General features: G+C 37.4%; 1 long non-coding RNA gene across 1 annotated transcript; it reads right to left on the reverse strand.

The window, feature by feature from the left end:
• Positions 1-7,655: 7,655 nt before the first annotated feature.
• Positions 7,656-12,324, reverse strand: LOC110780414 (uncharacterized). Its single transcript, XR_008926387.1, has 5 exons — positions 12,072-12,324; positions 9,746-9,949; positions 9,552-9,638; positions 9,369-9,462; positions 7,656-7,954 (listed from the first exon to the last, which is right to left on the reverse strand). It is a non-coding gene; the product is annotated as an uncharacterized lncRNA (long non-coding RNA).
• Positions 12,325-20,933: the final 8,609 nt, after the last annotated feature.

Consider the following 20,933-nt stretch of genomic DNA (forward strand, 5'->3'; position numbering starts at 1 on the left):
TAAAACCACTTCTAAAGTCCTTAAAGAATAAGTTCGGATTTTCTGAAGCACTTCGAAAAGCCTCCGGAATGTCCGTTTATGTTTGTTGTTCGTCTCGAAGACTTTCGAGGTCTATTTTCTCCCACTTGTCATTTTGGAAACGAATCTCCAAAAGGACATTATTTCGAGCAAACAAACATTATGTTCTCAAAAATTCGTGGTAGAAACAATACCCTTGTGTCTCATTTGAATAAATCACAATGAAACATATATCTATACTTGGGCCTTAGTTTGTTGAATAACAAACACTAAGCTCCCACTGAGTTTAGCAACTCTCTAGATATATATTATCGAAAAGATATTCTGAAATTACTTTTCAATAGCTTTGACGAATTTGGTTTAGTTTGGTGGTAGTTGAGCATTTTGTTTTAGAAATTATAGGAAAATTCTTTATGATTCATCATTGATCGAATCAAGTACTAATTGACTTCGATTATTCCAACTAAGATATGCCATATCTTATGGACCTAGATTGTGAAATTACAACACACAATCATTGATGATCATATTTGGTCTCAAGTAATCATCAACATGATCTAACCTAGATCTTTATGATTTCTTGCCAAGTGGATTTTATACTTCTGAATCTTTGAACTAGCCAAACAGATTCAAACTTATATCACATTGAGTAAATAAACCTATATTCACTCAAATCTGTGTGAAATAATAAAGTTATAAAATCTTTCTTTAGCTTTGAACTCTATTGTCTAGGCGTTCTAACAATAGTTCATATCTTTTGTTACTTTCAACAAGTAAGACTAGTTGTCTTAAAATGATCTAGAAATCAATCAACTTTCAAAAGTCCATCAAAATAGAGCTTTTTGAACGTTAACTTGTTGATATGGTCTAAGCAACAATGCCAAAGATTAGTGGAACTCAAATCAAGGGGTTGATTTGAACCTAGTAAAGTTCTTTAAAGAGTTGTTTGTTTTAATCAAGCATATTGACTCAACCTGTAATTGACCATTTCATTCAAATAAACAAACAAACATTGTCTTTGTTTTTTCTTGAATGTGAGTCTTTCTGTGTTTGAAAACAGAAATTTAGGTATGTTGATTATGGAACAAAATAGCCATTAAGTTCCAGCCTTTGAAAGGACTTAAAACAAACTAGATGACCCTACAACTAATGTAGCATTGCCATGCTTCATTTCCCACTTGTAGGTCATTAGTGTATCCTAGCTTCCATTGTTTGAGTTATTACCGAAGTAAGAACCTCAAGCGGTATATGATACCAAGGAAGTTTGATTGCTAGGTCACTCCTCTTTAAACATAAACTTATAGGTAGAAACGGAATCGTAAATTCCTTTCATATGTTCCTTTGTTTTCCTATTTCTTGTACCCTTTCTTATAGTCTTAAGAATTGAATTCTTTAGTGTTGACTTTTATACTTTGTTAGACATGTCCAATGTCACCAACAAGGTTCTTTTCCATTTTAATTTATGTTGAATATTCTGTTTCAACTAGATGATCTTACAAGAAGCTTCTAAAGTTCTCTAAGCATCGATCTATTCGAATGTCTAGGGACTAGACTCATTCGAGAATTAAATGGACAAAGATATTAGGTTGTTAACCATTGGTAAAGCTAAGCGTTTAAGCTCAATGCTTTATGATCTCAAAACTACATTGTATTTTGAATTCACAAGCACCAATTGGTTTTCCATTCGATTTTGATCTTCGAAAACAACCATAAAAGTCGCTAAAAGAAACGTACATTTTAAATTGCTCACTTTCTCTCATTTCCGTGAATCGTTCTTGGATTCACTACCAATCGAGGAAATTTACTGTTACCTTTCTAAAAGGATTTATTGCAGTGCAAGATATTTAATTATAAACAATAATTAAAACATACATTGAAGCATGCAAAGTCTAAACATTTATCATGAATAATAACTTGAAATTAAAGCAACCATGCAATTCAAACAAGTTATTAGCATTTTATTCGATTTTATTGTTCCGGCAGGTGTGAATAAAATGATTCCAAGACCCTAAAACCATTGAAGAATTAAGCACAGTTTGTCGACTCAATTCTAAAACATTTTAGGTAAGCAAAAGCCTTTTGCTAATAGTCTAGAAACTACTCTTGGTTGATAGGTACGTCTAAGAACTTATTAGGTAAACCTATCGATTTTGCCACGACATAAAACGACTCCTTACTTATATCGTTGAGTTTCACCAAAACTAACATGTACTCACAATTATTTGTGTACCTTGCCCCTTTAGGACCAATAAGTAACACCTCGCTGAGCGAAAACTATTACTAGATTGATGTAAAGGATATCCAAGCAAGTGTATATTTTGGCATGACACCTTTTAACTCAATTTTTTTAAGTTTGGAACTTAAGCTCTTACTATGTTGGTTAGATTTTAAGTGAACTAAAATCCTTAATCATGCAACATAATCAAGCTTTGATCTCATGCATTTTAAGACATATTTAAAACAATAAATAACTTAAAGCATGCATAAGATAAATGTGATCTAGTATGGCCCGACTTCATCTTGAAGCTTTGACTTCAAAGTCCGTCTTGAAAATCTCCGTGGGAGGCACCATTTTCTTCAAATAGGATAAGCTATAACTAATTACAACTATTTGATGGTTCGCAGACCATATTTGAATTGAAAAATAACTTTGGTACTTTAGACCAATTACATTCAAATTAATGGTACGCAGACCATATTTTCTATCCTATTTGGGCCATACTAGTCACTTCATAACCTGCAAAACAGTACATATACAATATATACCATTCACCCATTCATTATCATGAATGGCCCACATAGCTGGTTAGTAAAACACATTATGCATCATGTAAACATTTGCAGCAATTAATCAAGGGCACCAATAATCTACCAATCATTCAGTCCTTATTAATTCTAATCAAGTTGTTTTAACCTTAAGGATTTTGTAGACCTAATCAAGAGTTTATGACTAAAAGCGCTCCCACTTAAACCAATAAATTTATATGCTTTACTAATTTTAAACATAAAAATGTATTTCTAGTCCAACCGGAAACATACAAATTTAATTAAAATTTAAAGCTCATATCAATTTATAATTGAATCCAAAAAGTTTAATTTAATTTCAGTCGTATTTAAATTAATTCATGATTTTAATTTTAGTAAAATAATTAGAATAAATAACATTTATTATAATTACAATATTCAAAATTAAAATCCAAGAAAATAATTTAAATTATTAATTTTAAAATTAATTAAAATTACGTGAACTGAAATTTTCAAATTAAACATTCAAAACGATCTTTAATCGTAACGCAAACACCCTACGCGTTGCACGCCCATGGGCCGCACGCACACAGCCATTGCTGGCCATGTGCGCGCAGCCCATGCGCTCGTCGCATAGCTGCTGCATCCCCATCGCAAGCCTCTGCACGCATTGGTGCTCGCTGCGCGCGCGACATCGCTCGCTGGGCGCGCGACATCGCTCGCTGGGCGGGCGACATCGCTCGCTGTGCGTGCGAGCAATGCTGGCTGTGCGCGCGAATCCTCACTCGTTGTGCGCGCGAGCAATGCTGGGCGCAGCGCTCGTGGCACGCGAGCTTGCGCTCGCTGCGCGCGAGGCTGCGCGCTCTTGTGCGAGGCAGCGCGCGTTGTGGCGCAGCTCGCTTGCTGCCCACACGCGACTGCCTTGGCTCGCCCTTCGCCCATGCCCATTCGTCCATTGCTCGTGGCACACGACACAAGGCAGGGCTGCTGCCTTGTGCTCGTGCACTACGCCCTTGCTCATTGCATTCGTGCCGCATGGGCGACGAGCTCCCTTGCTCGTCGTCGCATGCCCGCATTATACAACACCCTTTAAGGGCAACACGAAGCGTCCATTGCTTCGTGCGTGCAAGTTTTATGAACGAATCGCATAAAAATTTAAAATTTATATTTAAAATTAATGACAAATTAATAAATAATATTAATTTCATAATTTTAGGGCGAAAAATCGAAAATTTATTATCCAATTGATTTCCGATTGTTATGGATTCAAGTCTAGGTCATAAAAATTTAAAATTTATCATAAATTTACAATTTTTATGGTGGTTTTTAATCATAGGTTTCTAATTAAATTACAATTAATTATGAAAATCAAATTAATTCTAAATTATTCTAATTTTCAACAAATTAATCATAATTACAGATTAGATTGCATAATTAACAAGACTAGGCATTCAAACTTGTTAAACATATGCAGTAGGTCAATCAAAAATTCAAGATTTATCAACAAGAATCGCAAATATTTAATTTAACATCTTAAATTTACGAAATTTTGCATTCGAAAAACTAAAACCTTCGAAAAGTCATAGTTAGGCTTCGAATTTGAGAATTCTGGTTCGGCAGAAAAACACTATTTTTGTCAAAATTTTAGAATGCCTTTTACATGCGGAATTGACACAAAAATCACTCAATTCGGATGAGTAACGAAGAAACTGCCGAAAAACTGCGTACGTATAATTAAATAAACGCAATTTGCAATTAATTAACAATTACGAAAATTAATCACCCCTTTTAATTCTTGCAAATTTGTAATATTTAACCATGTTCATGCAATTTAGATTATGAAAATAATAAGGGGCTCGTGATACCACTGTTAGGTTATGATACATATGACATTACATAGATCATGCGGAAACAACCATTAACCCAGGACAACATATTATTTACACATAATCATATAGCATAATTTAGATGCATACTCTTTGTTGCGTGCCCTCCCTAGCTGCGCCCGAACCGAACAAGAACAAGTCTTTAGGACTCCAAGTGTCGTCCCTCCGTAGATAGTCCACAGCACGTCCGGATCCGCCTTAAGATTGACCAACTAGAATCGCCCTTAAGGTACTAGAAAATTTCGGCACTTTTATGAGCAAGATGTGTGTTTTAATTTTCTCTCAAAAACTCACTTTTTGAATACTTTTAAACTTCTTATAAATTGTGAGCCCTAGCCTCATATTTATAGGGGTATGGAAAGGGAATCGAAATCCTATTCAGATACAAATTAATTAAACCTAGAATCCTACAAGAACTCTAATTTAATTAATTTATCAAATAGAATTAGGAATTTAATCATTAACCGAACTCTGCATGTTTTAGGAAACGTGCACGAACACAAACACTTGCACACACACGCACGGCAGCCACGATGGGCCCCCATGCGTGCGCGCGAGCAGCAGCCCACGCAGCGCCCGCGCGCGCTGCGCGCTGCGCGTGCTGTGCGCGCTGTGCGCGCTGCGCAGCCTGCTGGGCCTGGCCTTGCGCTGGGCCTGGCGTGGCTGTTTGTGCGGCGCGCTTGGCTTGCTGGGCGATGGCCTGGCTTCGTGCTGGGCCTCGTCCGGCAGGCCTCGTCCGATGCTTATTCGTACGATGCGCTTCCGATTAAATTTTCCGATTCCGGAATTCATTTCCGATACGAACAATATTTAATATTTCCGATTCCGGAATTAATTTCCGTTTCGAACAAATATTTAATATTTCCGTTTCCGGAATTATTTTCCGATTCCGGTAATATTTCCGATTCTGACAATATTTCCGTTTCCGGCAATATTTCCGATTCTAGCAATATTTCCATTTCCGATAATATTTTCCGATACGTACCATGTTTCCGTTTCCGGCAACATCTACGACTTGGATAATATTTATATTTCCGATACGATCCATATTTCCGTTTCCGGCAATATCATCGTTTCCGGAGTATTCATTTCTTGCCTGTGACGATCTTAGCTCCCACTGAAACCAAGATCCGTCGGTTCCGAATATTCATAGATGGAGTATTTAATGCCATTAAATACTTGATCCGTTTACGTACTATTTGTGTGACCCTACGGGTTCAGTCAAGAGTAAGCTGTGGATTAATATCATTAATTCCACTTGAACTGAAGCGGCCTCTAGCTAGGCATTCAGCTCACTTGATCTCACTGAATTATTAACTTGTTAATTAATACTGAACCGCATTTATTAGACTTAACATAGAATGCATACTTGGACCAAGGGCATTATTTCCTTCAATTTTGGTATAATATTATCATCTTAATGTGCTACTAAATAAACGTGTATGAAATTGTTGCTATGAGCTCACATTAAAGTGACGCAATAGTTGTAGCAATAAAGGTTGTTATAGACTCACATAAAAATGTCGCAATAGTATAGCAAGAAACGTTGCTATAGAATCATGTAAAAGTGTCGCAATAGCGGTATCAAGAAATGTTGCTATAGACTACAAAAGTGTTGCAATATTAGAGCAATAAACGTTGCCAAAACGCTGGTGATAGTGCTGCTATAGCTAATAAAAGTGTTAGCCTAAAGATTAAAACTGTTGCTAGAAACCCTAAATAATTGTTACTAAAACTTAATAATTGTCGCCTTAGATATAATATAACTGTTGCCAAAAGTAAAAAATTGTTGCCTAAGAAAAGCGTTGCTAATGATAACTATGGCAACAGTTTTATAAAGTTGTTGCCTAAGGCATCAAAACTGTTGCCATAGAGTTATAGCAGCGCCACCTATTGGCAACGCCATATAAACTGTTGCTATAGGTCTATGGCAACATTTAATGGATCTTTGCCAACACATTTAGGCCGTTGCTATAGCCCTATTTTGTAGTAGTGAACCCATTGGAAATGAAATCGAATTTTGTATTATTTCTAGGGATTTTAAACCCATGGATTTGAAGTTGGATTTTGTATTATTTCTAGGGATTTTCAACCCATGAGAAATGAAATTGGATCTTGTATTATTTCAAGGGAATTTCAACCCAGCAATAGAACTAGGAATATTTCAAGGGAATTTCAACCCATTGTAGAATTTGGAATATTTCATGGGAATTTCAACCCATTGTAGAATTTGGAATATTTCAAGGGAATTTCAACCCATTATAAAACTTGGAATATTTCAAGGGAATTTCAACCCATTGGTTTTGGAATTATTTCTGGGGATTTTCAAACCCTTGATTTTGGAATTATTTGTGGGGATTTTCAACCCATTGGAAAAGTTTTTGGATTTTGTATTTGAAAGTAAGGGAAGATAAGAATTTTTGTAGTTTAAACGTTGAATTTCGACACTTGAGTTTGAATTGTGAATATAATTTGGAATTCGACGAGAGGATTCTTGTATAGAAAATGAGACTTTGAATTTGGAATTTGAAGAATATGGGATTTTTAGACTTGAAAATCCGGCATTATGCCGCCATAGGTTCACTACTACAAAAATAGGAATATAGAGCTGTTAAAATAGACTTTATAAAGCGTCTTAGAGGCGCTCTTCTGCTCAGGGCTTTATATGTCTGATCATATATGACAGTGGTATGAGAAAGGCGCTCTATATACCCTTCATAAAATTAATAAATGAAGAAGGAATATAGAGCCCTTATCGTATTGAACTGTTAAATAAACATTGAAATACGTAACGGTTGCTATAGATAGGCGCTTTATATGCTACCCGTTTCAATCAGCATACAGAACGCCTGTTATAGGCAACCGTTCTATATTCCCTGCTTTTATTAAAAAAAAAAAATACAATAATTGACACGTAACCACCTTTATTGGGATATTATCATCTTACACCAAAGATAAATAGATACAATCGATCATATACACTCAATCTAAATATATATATTCATATATAAAAAAGCTCATCCCCAAATCCTTTCATTCAATAACAAAATTCTATCATTCATTGACAAAATGATCCATATAAGGTACAATCAAAAGAAAATCAAAGAACTTTATAATGTAAAAAAAAAATACAAAAATAGTTTGTTAACTAAAATCATCCTTGGAGCTAGCCCAACTCACATACATAAATCATCATCATCTTCATCGTTATTTGGCTGGTGATATCCGGTAACATATGAGATCCACATCTCCCTTAGCTCGTCAATCAGTTTTTGAGAATACGTGGGAGGAGCTTTGTTAAAATACTACAAGACAAGGTAAAATATAAGTTAATATACAATATTAGTCATAATTTAGAAACTAAATATACAATGTGAAATTTAGAAGCTATTCAATGTGGTCTTAACATAATGCTACAAGTATCCAAATTCATTACTAAATTCTAATACAAAGAAAATGCAAGCGATAATAGTATATGACATTCCTGATCACTTGAAAAGAATGAGGTAAGGTTCCAACTGTTTAACGTCAGCTATATGCATTCTTTGTCACCCTCAAGTGCACACTGCAATCTGAAAGCTGCCAATATATTGCTTGAAGATGAGCTTAAGCCCCGAGCATCTGACAGTGGACTTTCTATATTGTGGCCTCTCACCAGCAACAGTGTCAAAATTAGGGTACATATTATCTTCTTGCATGGATTTGTGCTAATGGTACTGGTAGTCATGCTAAAGAAATTGGTCCATACGTTACAAGAGTATACGTTGCATTGATGTCGAAGTTGCTTTACATCAAAATATTTCAAGGCCTACAATTTTCTAGCTCACAACATATGATTCAGAACATAATTCTTCATCAATTATTCTTCATCAATTGTAACTTTCTTTTATACGAAGTAACTGCTATAATCAGGCTTTTGAGATGGCTATTAGCGACAGTGGCTACATTGCACAAGAATATGGGCAAACAGGAATAGAGAGCATAAAGATTGATGTATACACCTTTGGTTTCTTGCTTCTGGAACTTTTGACTAGAAGAAGACCATTTGGTAGGTGTTGTTACTGCTTGATAAGTTTTTTTTTTTATCATGGTGCTGAATTTTTGTTGCATCTGCACTAATACAATTTTCTGTCTTGTTATTTTGAACTTCAGCTCTAGAGCAACAGAAAGAGCAGTGTCTGGTGAAATGAGCTTCACTTAGGCTTCATGATTATGGTTCTCTTGAGGACATGGTTGATCCAACAGTGTCTAAGAAAATTATGCTATTGTATTATCTATCATAGAGTAAGATTAACCCCAATCCTGCAACTTAGAACAGAGGTCTGGATTTGGTTAATCCCAAATTCCTATGATATGGTTTATATTAGGCTCTAGCTCTTAGTTGACATTTTTTTTATCTAACAAGAAAAAATATTAAGATTTCCTAATGTAATAGTTTTGTCTTGGTATATCTTTCAGAGATTCTAGTGTTCTGCATAAATCTCCCTCAATTCTCTAACGAAGTTCTACTGGCTTTTCTGATTCCTGAATGAACTTATATTGGTTCTTGGGTGGAAATATCTGTGATGAACTGGTTTTTCGCTCAGGTCACTAGATAAATCATCTAATCTCATCACTTTGAACCATAAAAATTGCAGGTATACATATTACTTACGAATCATCACAAAATATAATACCAACCAGCAGCTCAAACACACAATCATGCAGCGGAAGAAATACCTTGTCAGCAATGATCATCTGTCTAGACTCTATTGTCTCGATCATGTAGCGGCAGACATAATATTCACTATCCTTGTTTCTGAAATTCGTCAGCCTACCAGTACATTATTATTAATAATAAAAAGAACGTAATATAAGAGTTTTTATTGTTAGATGATTTGTGATCGATCGTTCTAAACTTACAATCTCTTCTTCATAGTGCAAGTAACCCTTTTGACCTCCTCCGTAGGTTGAAATTCTCTTTTTCTCTCTTTCTCGGACACTTAGTTCCTTTGCATAAGATGTACATAAAAGTAAGTACATAAGAGTTAGTACACAAAATTCATCTGAAATGTTCAGTAACTGCGCATTAATGATATGGATTATTAAAAGATTACCTTGAACTTAGGATCATTGGATATTGCAACTAATTTGTCCCAATCTGTCTTTTATCCATCCATACAACAAAAGCGGAGTCCTTATTATCACATTTTCATTCTCTCCCTCGGAGTCATACATAAAGTCTTTCCTTAATCTAGCCTTGAAACATCTCCATCGAATCGAAGCTCGCTCTAACGTTCTTTGGGAACAATGAATCCCTTCTGCATGATTCAAGAAAAAGTTACAATTAAAAATTGGACACCAACTACCAGACAAGACTATTCATAACAGGTGCAAGAAAAAGTTATTCATCCCCTTCATGAGAAGAGAATGTGCAGCTGCAGGGAGCCACGTCCCCCTCAGTTATATCAGGAACCAACTGATTTCATCCAGGGAACATCTGCTGCACCAAGGACATTCCATTTCTCGGTTGCAGCCCCTCTAGTACCATAACAACTTCTTTCATAGTATGCCTATGCTTAGCTAGCTGGTAAGAATGCTTATAGTAAAATAAACAATGCCAATCATTCAGCTCCCTTGGTCCACTTGGAGCTCAAAGTTTTTCATTAGCTAGATGCACAATATTGAATTATCACAGCACCAACCCGTTGAATTGTACCAAACTATACAAAAAAAAAACCATGATATACTTTTCTTCCTTCTGCTCTGCCAAATAGTTTCAGATGATATTTTAGGGGAAAAATATGCAGAACTTGGAGATGTTCTCGGTATCTACTTATGTGATTAATCATTGTCAATTCAGCTAAGAATAAAGTCTAAGTAAAAGTTTAACAAATTTTTAGCAGCCTCATGTTGACAGCTGACCTGAACTTTGCAGAATTCAATCACTAAATAAACACTTACACAGATTAGAAGCCCGGAAAAGCTAAGGGTTATTTACTGTGCACTATCCTAATTTCAAACCTGAAATCTCACACGACTACACAAGAACATGAAAAAAGAGCCAAAAACAGGTATGTTCTTGCCAAGCAATCACAAGATTTCAGGTACAACAACCACACATCATCTAGTACAGGAATAACTCATTTTCTTTACATGGGCTGGGGTTTAGAGGATAGAAGATTATTCTAAGAGTTTCATGTAAACAATCAGCATGAAGTTAACAAGAACATATGTTTTCGAGGTTAGTCCTCAATAAAAGAGGAGGACAAGGCAGTATTACCTGAAAATATCAACACAAATAACATCTTACATTGTCTGAAACCTATGACTTGAGTCCCTAAACAACACATAAGCTACTGAAATCCCATTTTTCCCGAACTTGGAGGCACGAGAATCTTTTCATAAGAGAAGCGGGAGGCACAAGGCACGAGCCACATGTTCCTTTTCATTTGAATTTAACAGTACATATTTGTTCGTTTAACAACTCAGCTGTAAATCTCCATAAATAGAATTTGACAGTGAGATTTAAGAGAAAAACCTTGGTTTCACAAACTGGACTAAAAATTCAACCTGAGTTCCATATAAATGAAAAGGTAAGGTACACAACTCTGATATAAACAATTACACATTGCCTTCATGAGCAGTAACTATCGACATCAATAAATTGAAGCTTCAGCTTATGGGAGTTGTCTACCTATGCTTATGGGAACTTCAGGTTGAAGGTTTAGGATAGTTGTTAAGATGCATGCATTTTCTAAACATTGAGAGAACCACTATCTTATAGGTCATCCACAGGAAAGTCCAACCCCCGTGGAGATTTCCAGTTTCCCAAAGCCACCAAAAATGGATAATTAGAGGGCCTTCAGCATATCTACAAACTGAAAGGAAATCTACATAAACAAGCAGAGGGCCTTCAGCATATCTACAAACTGAAAGGAAATCTACATAAACAAGCTAAACGAACAAAAATTTACTTCAATGCAGGCACACAAATTAACTTACTGTGATGTTCTCATAAACTTCATTAAGGACTTCTTTAGGAACTTCATCCCAATCACTGTAATTGATATTCACCCGTTCACAAACGATTACACCAATATAAGAGGCGAAATAATCCTTGTTATCCCCAACGGGTACTTTATTGCGATTCCATTCCTGTCTTTGTTTTTCTAACTAGGAATTTTAGTTTAATTCAACTTAAATTGTATTTACCAAAAAAATCAGTTTAATTAGATAAGTTCATCAGATTCTTTCGACCATATTCTATTTAATTACTCCTCTCTTCTTTTTTATTCATCAAGTGGTAATTATTAGACCTAAAATTCATTGAAAATCTATTCTGATAAGTATTACAACAAGCATTTCATACTTAGGCATTACAATCTGATAATTAAGAATATTGAAAGGATAAATTAGTAGAACGAAAGTAAGGATGCTAACCTCGAAATTCAAAGTGGTGGAGCATCGCGTGCGGTGGCCGTACAACCTTGACGACGGTGGTGGTCGTGCGCAGTTTGGGGTCGGCGGGAGATCAAGCAGCGGTGGTGAATGGTGATAGCAGTTTGTGAGTAATACGGAGTAGAAAAGACTAATTAGGTTTTGGATGGGTTTTTCGCAAGACAGAGTTTTGATGAATTTATGATGATACCATTTAAAACTCCCCTTTTCCTTCCCCTTTGACGCGCAAATTTGGTAGAGTTATTCTTTTTTCCTGTTTTTTTAATTGGTATATAGTACGCGGTATGCACCACCGTTCTATATGTTACTAGCTTTTTTTTAATTATTTTTAGGGTAAAAACATATGTAACAGTTAAGTCTTATAGGTGCTCTATATTCTTTCCACCATGAAACTGTCACCATAGATAACCGCTCTATATAATCTTGTGAAACGCTTAACACACTTGACCGCTCTATATTCAATGTTTCTTATTCCAATTTTTGTAGTAGTGGTTTGAGGCTTTTGAAGTTGGATTTGGAACTTGATTTTGAAAGGTTTTGAGTAAGGGCTTGAAAATTGGACATTTGAAATAAGGATTTTGTACATAGAACTTGGATTAGGAAACTTTGACTCAAAAATCCGGCATTATGACGTCGTTGGATTGGATTTTTGGAACTTGGATTTTGAAACTTGACATGGAAATCCGGCATTATAACGTCGTTGGATTGGGTTTTTGAACTTGGATTTGGAAACTTGACTTGGAAATCCGGCATTATAACTTCGTTGGATTGGGTTTTTGGAGTTCGAATTTGGAACTTTGACTTGAAAATCCGACATTATAACGCCGTTGGATTGAATTTTGAATTTTCCATTTGTGCGTGAGGCGTGTTTAGGGGTTTTGAATCAAATGGAGTGGCGCTCCTAGAAGACCCTAAATTGGAGATTTTAGATGCATGAGGTTTGGATGATGCTCCTAGGGGTTAGGTTTTCTAGTTGGAGGCTAATGGTTTTGGCAAAGCTAGAACTCGAGGTTAGTCATTCATGCGTGCAAAGACGGCCACAAAATGCACAAATAGCACGATGTCACTCTAACATGAATATGAATGCGACATGCAAAGTTCTCAATCTAATGTCGGTCTAAGTTTTGTGTGATGCAAGAGGTCGGCTTGGGTGTCAAAAGGGTCCTTGACTAAGAGGCGGATCCGGCAACAATCGTTTAACCTCCACCTAGGGGAAGTGTTTGTTGGCAGACGACCTTCAGGCTTGACATCAGGAACGTCAAGCAAATGTCAATCGGTAGGCTCGGGAATGGTCAGACACTTTGGTCAGGAACCGTATGGAGAATGACCATTCCATTACCCCCGGGCTAGCCCGAATGTAGAACACATTCATGTTGGGCAAGGTAGAAATTCGTTTTGCACAAAACAGTATTTTCGAAAACATGCATGAGATTCCTAGAATCGCAATTGTATTTGAATATTGTACTTGAAATGTTTACCTTTTGGCGTTCGTTCTCGAAGTTTGGGAGCGCTCTTTCGAAGTTCAAAATTTGAGCCGAAATCCCACTTGAATATTTGGGCAAAAATGGGCAACCAGCCACTGGAGGACACTATGCTGATGGCAAGCAGCAGTGCCAGACGCAAAGGTTGCGCCCAATGCTATTGTTGGAATCAACACTTGAGCGTAACAGTGGCAGTGGCAGTAGTGAAGGAAATAATGCCCTTGGTCCAAGTATGCATTCAATGTTAAGTCTAATAAATGCGGTTCAGTATTAATTAACAAGTTAATAATTCTGTGAGATCAAGTGAGCTGAATGCCTAGCTAGAGGCCGCTTCAGTTCAAGTGGAATTAAGGATATTAATCCACAGCTTACTCTTGACTGAACCCGTAGGGTCACACAAATAGTACGTAAACGGATCAAGTATTTAATGGCATTAAATACTCTATCTACGGATATTCGGAATCGACGGATCTTGGTTTCAGTGGGAGCTGAGATCGTCACAGGCAAGAAATGAATACTCCGGAAACGATGATATTGCCGGAAACGGAAATATGGATCGTATCGGAAATATAAATATTATCCAAGTCGTAGATGTTGCCGGAAACGGAAACATGGTACGTATCGGAAAATATTATCGGAAATGGAAATATTACCAGAATCGGAAATATTGCCGGAAACGGAAATATTGTCAGAATCGGAAATATTATCGGAATCGGAAAATAATTCCGGAAACGGAAATATTAAATATTTGTTCGAAACGGAAATTAATTCCGGAATCGGAAATGTTAAATATTGTTCGTATCGGAAATGAATTCCGGAATCGGAAATTTAATCGGAAGCGTATCGTACGAATAAGCATCGGACGAGGCCTGCCGGACGAGGGCCCAGCACGAAGCCAGGCCATCGCCCAGCAAGCCAAAGCGCGCCACACGAACAGCCAAGGCCACGCCAGGCCCAGCGTAAGGCCAGGCCCAGCAGGCCGTGGCAGCGCGCACAGCGTGCGCAGCGCGCGCAGGAGCTACGTGGGCTTGTAGCTCGCGTAGGCCTCGCTGCGTGGGCTGCTCGCACGCACGCGCATGGGCGGCCCATCGTGGCTGTCGTGTGTGTGTGCGTAAGTGTTTGTGTTCATGCACGATTCCTAAAACGTGCAGAGTTCGGTTAATGATTAAATTCCTAATTCTATTTGATAAATTAATTAATTAGAGTTCTTGTAGGATTCTAGGTTTAATTAATTTGTATCTGAATAGGATTCCAATTCCCTTTCCATACCCCTATAAATATGTGGCCTGGGTTCATAATTTACAACGAGTTTTTTAAAAGTATTCAAAGTGAGTTTTTGAGAGAAAAATTCAATCACACATCTTGCTCAAAAGTGCCGAAAATTCTAGTACCTTAAGGGCGATTCTAGTTGGTCAATCTTATGGCGGATCCGGACGTGCTGTGGACTATCTACGGAGGGACGACACTTGGAGTCCTAAAGACTTGTTCTTGCTCGGTTCGGGCGCAGCTAGGGAGGGCACGCAACAAAGAGTATGCATCTAAATTATGCTATATGATTATGTGTAAATAATATGTATTCCTGGGTTAATGGTTGTTTCCGCATGATTTATGTAATATCATATGTATCATAACCTAACAGTGGTATCACGAGCCCCTTATTATTTTCATAATCTAAATTGCATGAACATGGTTAAATATTACAAATTTGCAAGAATTAAAAGGGGTGATTAATTTTCGTAATTGTTAATTAATTGCAAATTGCGTTTATTTAATTATACGTACGCAGTTTTTCGGCAGTTTCTTCGTTACTCATCCAAATCGAGTGATTTTTGTGTCAATTCCGCATGTAAAAGGCATTCTAAAATTTTGACAAAAATATTATTTTTCTGCCGAACCCAGAATTCTCAAATTCGAAGCCTAACTATGACTTTTCGAAGGTTTTAGTTTTTCGAATGCAAAATTTCGTAAATTTAAGATGTTAAATTAAATATTTGCGATTCTTGTTGATAAATCTTGAATTTTTGATTGACCTACTGTATATGTTTAACAAGTTTGAATGCCTAGCCTTGTTAATTATGCAATCTAATTTGTAATTATGATTAATTTGTTGAAAATTAGAATAATTTAGAATTAATTTGATTTTCATAATTAATTATAATTTAATTAGAAACCTATGATTAAAAACCACCATAAAAATTGTAAATTTATGATAAATTTTAAATTTTTATGACCTAGACTTGAATCCATGTAAATCGGAAATCAATTGAATAATAAATTTTCGATTTTTTCGCCCTAAAATTATGAAATTAATATTATTTATTAATTTGTCATTAATTTTAAATATAAATTTTAAATTTTTATGCGATTCGTTCATATAACTTGCACGCACAAAGCAATGGACGCTTCGTGTTACCCTTAAGGGGTGTTGTATAGTGCGGGCATGCGACGACGAGCAAGGGAGCTCGTCGCCCGTGCGGCACGAATGCAATGAGCAAGGGCGTGGTGCACGAGCACAAGGCAGCAGCCCTGCCTTGTGTCGTGGGCCACGAGCTATGAACAAATGGGCATGGGCGAAAGGCAAGCCAAGGCAGTCGCGTGTGGGCAGCAAGCGAGCTGCGCCACGACGCGCACTGCCTCGCGCAAGAGCGCGCAGCCTCGCGCGCAGCGAGCGCAAGCTCGCGTGCCACGAGCGCTGCGCCCAGCGTTGCTCGCGCGCACAGCGAGCGATGTCGCGCGCCCAACGAGCGATGTCGCGCGCCCAGCGAGCGATGTCGCGCGCACAGCGAGCGATGGCTCGCGCGCATAGCGAGCAATGGCTCGCGCGCACAGCGAGCGCTGGCGAGCGCGCACTGCGAGCGATGGCTCGCGTGCGACGAGCGCTGGCGCGCGCGCAGCGAGCACCACAGCGTGCGATGGCTTGCGATGGAGATGCAGCAGCTATGCGACGAGCGCATGGGCTGCGCGCACATGGCCACCGATGGCTGTGTGCGTGCGGCCCATGGGCGTGCAATGCGTAGGGTGTTTGCGTTACGATTAGATCGCTTTGAATGTTTAATTTGAAAATTTCAGTTCACGTAATTTTAATTAATTTTAAAATTAATAATTTAAATTAGTTTCTTGGATTTTAATTTTGAATATTGTAATTATAATAAATGTTATTTATTCTAATTATTTTACTAAAATTAAAATCATGAATTAATTTAAATAACGACTGAAATTAAATTAAATTTTTTTGGATTCAATTATAAATTTATATGAGCTTTAAATTTTAATTAAATTTGTATGTTTCCGGTTAGACTAGAAATACATTTTTATGTTTAAAATTAGTAAAGCATATGAATTTATTGGTTTAAGTGGGAGCGTTTTTTAGTCATAAACTCTTGATTAGGTCTACAAATCCTTAAGGTTAAAACAACTTGATTAGAATTAATAAGGACTGAAAAATTGGTAGATTATTGGTGCCCTTGATTAATTGCTGCAAATGTTTACGTGATGCATAATGTGTTTTACTAACCAGCTATGTGGGCCATTCATGATAATGAATGGGTGAATGGTATATATAGTATATGTACTGTTTTGCAGGTTATGAAGTGACTAGTATGGCCCAAATAGGATAGAAAATATGGTCTGCGTACCATTAATTTGAATGTAATTGGTCTAAAGTACCAAAGTTATTTTTCAATTCAAATATGGTCTGCGAACCATCAAATAGTTGTAATTAGTTATAGCTTATCCTATTTGAAGAAAATGGTGCCTCCCACGGAGATTTTCAAGACGGACTTTGAAGTTAAAGCTTCAAGATGAAGTCGGGCCATACTAGATCACAAATATCTTATGCATGTTTTAAGTTATTTATTGCTTTTAAATATGTCTTAAAATGCATTAGATCAAAAGCTTGATTATGTTGCATGATTAAGGATTTTAGTTCACTTAAAATCTAACCAACATAGTAAGAGCCTTAAGTTCCAAACTTAAAAATTGAGTTAAAAGGTGCCATGCCAAAATATACACTTGCTTGGATATCCTTTACATCAATCTAGTAATAGTTTTCGCTCAGCGAGGTGTTACTTATTGGTCCTAAAGGGGCAAGGTACACAAATAATTGTGAGTACATGTTAGTTTTGGTGAAACTCAACGATATAAGTAAGGAGTCCTTTTATGTCGTGGCAAAATCGATAGGTTTACCTAATAAGTTCTTAGACGTACCTATCAACCAAGAATAGTTTCTAGACTATTAGCAAAAGGCTTTTGCTTACCTAAGATGTTCTAGGATTAAGTCGACAAACTGTGCTTAGTTCTTCAATGATTTTAGGATCTTGGAATCATTTTATTCACACCTGCCGGAACACATAACTTGAATAAAATGCTTAATAAACATTGAATTATGCATGTATGCTAGAATTTAAGTTTATTAAGAGAAACTGTGAATGGTTATTTATTAGTTTATTCTTTTCAATTGTAGTTTTTAATATGGCAAACAACAATTCATTCAACATTCGATCAATTCTCGAAAAGGAGAAGTTGAACGGGAAAAACTTCCTTGACTGGCAAAGGAACTTGCAAATAGTTCTTATGCAGGAAGAAAAGGAGTATGTCCTAGATGAGGCGATGCCCGAAGCCGCAGGCGACGGGGTCACTCAGGCAGCCCTCAATCGTTGGATTGATGCCAACAAGGATGTGAAATGTCTAATGCTCGCCACCATGAGTGCGGATCTGCAGAAAACGTTCATCAACTCAGATGCTTTCACAATCATCAGTGAGTTGAAGAACATGTTCCAAGATCTGGCTCGAGTGGAAAGATTCGAGACTCATAGGCAAATTCTTGAGACCAAGCTTAAGAAAGGCGAGCCCGTAAGTCCACATGTTCTCAAAATGATTGGACTCATTGAGAATATGATCGGCTGGATCAGCAGTTTTCTCAGGAAATGGCTATAGACACCATCCTCCATTCTCTTCATAGCGGGTATGATCAGTTCAAACTGAACTACAGTATGAATAGTCTGGACAAAACGCTCACTGAGCTTCACGGTATGCTGAAGACCGCTGAAAAGACGCTCAAAAGTGATAAGCAGGATGTGCTTATGGTGCGTGGGGGCAAGTTCAAGAAATCTGGAAAGAAGAGGAATGCTAAGAAAGGTGGCAACAAGGCCAGCCCAACTAAGCAAACTGGCGCCAAATCTGTAAAGAGGAAGGTCAGTCAACCCACTTCTGAATCCGAATGCTTCTACTGCAAGAAGAAGGGGCATTGGAAGAGAGATTGCTTGAAGCTAAAGGAAGATCAGAAGAACGGAACAGTCGTTCCATCTTCAGGTATTTTCGTTATAGACTGTATACTTGCTAATTCAACTTCTTGGGTATTAGATACAGGTTGTGGCTCACACTTATGTTCCAATCCACAGGGACTAAGAAGAAGTAGAAAGTTAAGCAAGGGTGAAGTCGACCTACGAGTGGGAAATGGATCACGGATTGCTGCATTAGCTGTAGGAACTTACTATTTGTCGTTGCGCTCCGGGCTAGTTTTGGAACTGGAAGAATGTTTCCATGTTCCAAGTCTTACTAAAAACATCATTTCAGTTTCTTGCTTAGATGCTAAGGGATTTTCCTTTTTAATAAAAGACAATAGTTGTTCGTTTTATTTTAAAGAGATGTTTTATGGATCTGCTAGATTAGTCAATGGACTTTATTTATTAGATCACGACAAACAAGTATATAACATAAATACCAAAAAGGCCAAAAAGGATGATTCAGATCTCACCTATCTGTGGCATTGTCGATTAGGCCATATAAACTTGAAACGCTTAGAAAGACTTCAAAAGGAAGGAATTCTAGAACCATTTGACTTAGAGGATTATGGTAAATGCGAATCATGTTTACTTGGCAAAATGACAAAGCAACCTTTCTCTAAAGTTGGAGAAAGAGCAAATGAACTATTGGGTTTAATCCATACATATGTATGTGGACCAATGAGTACAAATGCTAGAGGTGGTTTCAGCTACTTTATCACTTTCACTGATGACTTCAGTAGGTATGGTTATGTCTACCTAATGAAGCATAAGTCTGAATCCTTTGACAAATTCAAGGAATTTCAGAGTGAAGTAGAGAATCAATTAGGCAAGAAGATTAAGGCACTGCGGTCTGATAGAGGCGGTGAATATCTGAGCTATGAATTTGATGACCATCTGAAAGAATGTGGAATTCTATCAGAATTGACTCCTCCTGGAACACCACAATGGAACGGTGTGTCGGAACGGAGGAACAGAACCTTGCTAGACATGGTCAGGTCAATGATGGGTCAGGCCGAACTTCCATTAGAATTTTGGGGACATGCACTAAATACAGCTGCACTCACTATAAATAGAGCTCCGTCTAAAGCTGTCGAAAAGACTCCATACGAATTATGGTTTGGAAAGCCTCCAAATGTGTCTTTTCTTAAGATTTGGGGATGTGAAGTATACGTCAAACGATTAATTTCAGACAAACTTCATCCAAAATCTGACAAATGTATCCTGATGGGCTATCCAAAGGAAACAAAGGGGTATTACTTCTACAATACATCTGAGAACAAAGTGTTTGTTGCTCGAGATGGTGTCTTTTTGGAGAAAGATCACATTTCCAAAATGACAAGTGGGAGAAAAATAGACCTCGAAGAAATTCGAGTCGAACAACAAACTCTAGAGAATGCTCAAGATGACATTCAGGATGAAACTCAGAGATCTTTAGAAGAATCTGGTGAGAATCATGGTCAATCTAGAAATGTTACCCCGCGTAGATCGCAAGGAAAGGTACTTAGGTATTTTGACGAATGAGAGCTATGACGTTCTATTACTTGAAAGTGATGAACCTGCGACTTACAAACAAGCTATGACGAGCCCTAGCTCCAAGCAATGGCAAGAAGCCATGCAATCTGAATTAGACTCCATGTCTGAAAACCAAGTATGGGATTTGGTCGATTTGCCAGATGGCTATCAAGCCATTGGAAGCAAATGGGTTTTCAAACTGAAAAAGGACAAGGATGGGAAACTTGAAGTTTTCAAAGCTAGATTGGTTGCAAAAGGTTACAGGCAAGTCCACGGTGTGGATTACGATGAAACCTTTTCACCAGTTGCAATGCTAAAGTCTATTCGGATAATGTTAGCAATCGCTGCATATTACGATTACGAAATATGGCAGATGGATGTCAAAACTGCTTTCTTAAACGGCGTTTTAACAGAGACTGTGTTTATAACACAGCCTGAAGGTTTTGAGGATCCAAATAATGCTAAAAAGGTATGCAAGCTAAAGAAATCAATCTACGGATTGAAGCAGGCATCCAGGAGCTGGAATATACGTTTTGATGAAGCAGTCAGTGACTCTGGTTTCATCA

The sequence above is a fragment of the Spinacia oleracea genome, chromosome 1, assembly GCF_020520425.1.
Source record: "Spinacia oleracea cultivar Varoflay chromosome 1, BTI_SOV_V1, whole genome shotgun sequence".
NCBI lineage: Eukaryota > Viridiplantae > Streptophyta > Magnoliopsida > Caryophyllales > Amaranthaceae > Spinacia > Spinacia oleracea.